This window comes from Nematolebias whitei, chromosome 18, assembly GCF_014905685.2.
Source record: "Nematolebias whitei isolate Nwh7 chromosome 18, NemWhi1, whole genome shotgun sequence".
NCBI classification, from domain to species: Eukaryota; Metazoa; Chordata; class Actinopteri; order Cyprinodontiformes; family Rivulidae; genus Nematolebias; species Nematolebias whitei.
The window spans coordinates 11,567,338-11,572,124 of record NC_056515.1 but is presented as its reverse complement, the minus strand read 5'-3'; positions in this window follow the sequence as shown (position 1 = coordinate 11,572,124).

Genomic DNA, 4,787 nt, shown 5'->3' with positions numbered 1-4,787 from the left:
TTGCTTCACCTTGTGCCACTGGACACCATCTGGACATAATACCTTCATATTCTGTTTTCCTGCTACACACCGTAAGAATTATTCAACAAAATATATTCTTATCCAACCACAGCCCTTTAAATTACCGCTCTCTCCCCAGGTGTTCCCGTTTCCCTTATTGATGTTTTATTTATCACCAACCTGTAAATAAACACTTTAAATTATTATCTGAGTCCTGGTGTCTGTTCAGTTCTAGTCTTTCATTCTGGGTACACCGCAAACGTTACACCGGAGGGTTTCATCTGACCAACGACTTTGTTTAGAAATGGGAGTGAAATGGGTTCAAACTGTTTGAAGACAGTTGAGCAAAAGACAAAGACAGAGGGGTCAGTTGTGGACTGGGGGATGGATTACCTAATCAACTCTACCTTATCAGCAAAGTACTGTATCTGGTAAAGTCATTGCAGATGTCAACGGAGGCCTCCATGCTGGCAGACCGAGGCACGTTTAAAATGGAATTTACGGTATTAAAAAAAACTCGGGGATTATGACTGTTTGAAGCAATGATTTGGGAGAAGTATTTGTTCTTTTCAGATTTAACAATGCTCTGATAATCTTTCAAACATGTTTTTAACATAATAAAATAAACCTGTAATTTGTCCTTTTTCCACTTGCGTTCAGCTCTCCTGCATAGACGTTTGGCTGCTAGAGTGGTCGCGTTCAACCAGGGGTGTGGTGCATGCTTTGGTTGCCTGATTTTTAGCGGGGCCACGAGGTCTAAAATCTTAGAGCAGGTCGCATCATGCCTACTGAGCAGCTCCTGCGTACTAATACAGGCAGAGGTTTCAGGGACTGAAGTAGCATCAGTAAGGAATGCAGAGGAAAAAAGAGCAGTGGTTGAAGAGTTAAATATCCGACAACTCTTGGCTGGAGCGGGGGATTTAGACTCATGAATAACAGAGGTTTGGAATGAAATGGGTTTGTGATCTGAAACAATAGCATCCCCAATTTCCAGATTAACCACAGATAAACCGTGAGACAGAACTAAATCAAGTGAATGGCCCTGTTGATGAGTTGGACCAACAACATTTTGCACAAGGTTGAAAGATTGTAGCAGATTTAGAAACTCCTGCACCAAAGGCTTGTCAGGACAGCAAACGTGCACATTAAAGTCTCCCAGAATCAAGAACCTGTCGTAATTGAGCAGTATTCCAGTCAGAAAGTCAGAAAATTCACTTATGAAGTTTTTGTTGTACGAGGGTGGTCTGTAGATCAGGCAGCACATTGTTGGGTTGGAGCAGCCCAGCTCAAAATACAGCAGTTCAAAACTCTGAAATGTCACAGCCTGTAGCTGTCTGCAGTTCCAGAGCTTTTTAAAAACTGTTAATAATCCACCACCCCTACCAGAAGTCCTTGGAGCATTAAAAAAGGCACAATCCACCGGCAAAAGTTCAGAAAAAACACTTAACTCACCAGGGATGAGCCAGGTCTCTGTACCAAACATGAAGTCCAGTCCACTGGAGCAGAAATAATTGTTTAAGATGAATGATTTATTTGTCAGCGACCTCACATTCAGCAGAGCAATCTTTGTAGGACCAGTAGGTGAAGGTAAAGCTGTGCTCCGAGCACAGATCAGCTGTTTCAGATTTCTGGAGTTAGAACCGCACCTCCAAGGACCAGAGATGTCGCAGCTGTGCGCGCGCCCGCGGCGCGAGCCAGGCTCGCCTATGGGGATCAGGCAGGACCCAGCAGGATCAGCGAAGCACCCGGACAGGCGAATATCCAGCAGATAGGCAGGAGATGATGCAGCAGAAGGTCCGGAGTTGGTTAAGTTCCACTGGAGATGGCCGAAACCACCGCCCGCGTTCCCGCTGCGCGTACCAGGCCCGGGCACCTGGAGCGAGGTGGAGTTGAGTGGATCAGCGAAGCATCCGGATGGACAGTTTAACGTCTGATGGTCAGCAGCAGGTGACGAGGCAGCAGAGAGCTTGATGCTGGCTTTAATCCTCACGAGACGGCCGGCACGTCTCCCACGGCACCTGGAGCGATGTTTTCGGGCAGGCAGAAATGCCGCGCACTTCAGGTAAACCGGGACATCAACAAGCAAAGGGGGTGGGGGTCCAGAGCCCTGATCTAAGTGGTCGAACAAGGCGGGGTTTGTAATAGATAACGGTATATTTAAAAGTTGTTGGCGATCATAAACAAGCAGTGAGTTGATGTCACCGAAGAAAAGTGACAATAACAGAAAAAAAAAAAATCAAAACAGACAGAGGTGAATGACAAGCCACCAGCACCGGCGCCATCTTCCCAGAAGTCCGGGAATGTCTGGATGAGGATCAGTTCCTCCAAATCCGAGGCCATGGTCTTGAGCCTGAAAAGGGTAGAGTGCCCTCTCCGGGTCAGGGAGGAAGTCCTACCCTCATCTATGGTCATGAGCTTTGGGTTGTGACCGAAAGAACGAGATCTCGGATACAAGCAGCTGAAATGAGTTTTCTCTGCAGGGTGTCTGGGCTCTCCCTTAGAGATAGGGTGAGAAGCTCAATCATCCGGGAGGGACTCAGAGTAGAGCCGCTGCTTCTCCACGTCGAGAGGAGCCAGTTGATGTGGCTTGGGCATCTGTTTAGGATGCCTCCTGGACGCCTCCCTGGTGAAATTTTCCAGACACGTCCCACCGAGAGGAGGCCCAGAAGAAGACCCAGGACACGCTGGAGGGACTATGTTTCTCGGCTGGCCTGGGAACGCCTCAGGATTCCCCCGGAGGAGCTGGACCAAGTGGCTGGGGAGAGGGAAGTCTGGGCCTCCCTACTTAGGCTGCTACCCCCGCGACCTGACCCCAGATAAGCGGAAGAAAATGGATGGATGGATGTCCAGGGTGTACCCCGCCCCTCGCACAGTGATTGCTGGACATGGGCGACCACTGTGACCCAAAATGGAAGAAGCGGGTAAAAGATAATGGATGGATGGATGATTTGATATGTGAACGTGATCAAGAACCGCCACTCTTTTCTCTGGACTAAAGCTAATTTAACATGGACTAAGGCAAAATCCAGAACTGTTCATATGAATCTAAATTTGGAAACTATACATGCCACCTCCTCTGTACTAAAAATTAGTGGGCCTACCTGACCTGTTTTCAGAACAAAATCCCGCCTCTCTGATGGTATGGGGGTGCATTAGTGCCTCTGGTATGTGTAGCTTACACACCTGGAAAGGCTCAATCAATGCAACATGTACAGGTTTTAAAACAACAAACTATGTAGGCCCAATCAGCAAAAATCAGGCAAATAACAGCCAAGACGGTTGAAAAGCTAGAATCCTACGTCAGACAAGAATGGGACTACATTTTTCTCCAAAACATCTAGCAGCTGCTCTCCTCAGGTCCTGGACTGTTGCAAAAAGCTTCTCATTTGTAAAACATAACCCCGTCCCAAGTTTTTTTTTATTTGTAGCTACCATCAAATTCTAGATGACCTTAATTTAACTAAAACTGCATCAATGTCTAGTTTGAACATGGTATATTTGCTATGTTCCATTGTAAATACTGCATGTTCTTATGATCAGTGTAATAATTTACAGTAAATTATGTATTCAGGTATTGTCATGATTGTTGTCCTGCACATCATCAATATGATATTAATGAGCATGGAGTGGGTGTAGTAGGTGGTGCAGTGCTTAGAGCTGTCACCTCTCAGTGATAAGCTTTGTCTCCTGGCAGGAGAATTTCTGGGTAGAGTTTACACATTCTCCCCGCACACACGTGGGTTTCCTCTGGGTACTCCGGTTTCCTACCTCCAACTAAAAACATAGGTTAAGCTATATGGTACCTCTAAATTGTCCCTAGGTAGAGGTGAGTGTGATTGGTTGTTTGTTTCCTTATGTCCTTGTGATGGACATGAACTGTTCAGTGTCCCTTGTCTCATACACCTCATGCACTCATACACACTACTCTCACACTGGTACATTTTCATCTGTAAATCACTTCTTGGTCTGTTGCTTTCATACATCTCCTCCTACATGTCACTTTGTGAGTGCCGCTACATCGTGCGCTCTCAGGACACAATTACTTGCAGTGTTCCCTCAGTGCGGACTGAACTAGGCAAAAGGGCCTTCTCCTACTCTGCTCATGTATCCTGGAACACCTTGCAAAAAGATCTGAAGCTCTTGACCTTGACCACTCTAAGGGATTTTAAACTGCTAAGTTCATGGCAAAAACCAAAGCAGACATGTTCCTGTGTTTAATATTTTACGTCACTTTATGGCTGTATTTTGTTTCGTTTTTTTTATATAATTTCTTCCATTTACTTTTCATTTTATATGCTTTTTTATCTATTGTCTATTGATTGTCTATTGTTTTGTGTACCTCATCTGTGTTCTTTGTTTAAAACAGGTCTCTCTTGTAAATGAGTCCTCGTGGCACAATGAGACTAACCTGTATGAATAAAGGTTGAATGAATGAATGAATGAATACAGTTGCTGCTTGAGACAGGCACCAGCTGAGGTGTGACCCATGAAGGAAAAAGCCCATAAAAAAATCAATAAATGTCAAAGGGCCATTAAAAGCACATCATTAGTGACTGGCGCTCCTACTGATGGCTGATAAGTGAAATCTGACTATCTCATGTGACTTGTTCCATAAATTATCAGTTTTAAAGTTCATGGACACCAATTAAAGAGAAAAAAACATAAAGTGGAGTAAAGTCCATTGACTGAACTGTGCTTTGGTAAAGTTATAATTTTTATTGTCCCTACTTCTCTTGAATACTCTGCCCATGGGTGCAGTAGGGTAAACACTGCTCCTAACAAAGCTA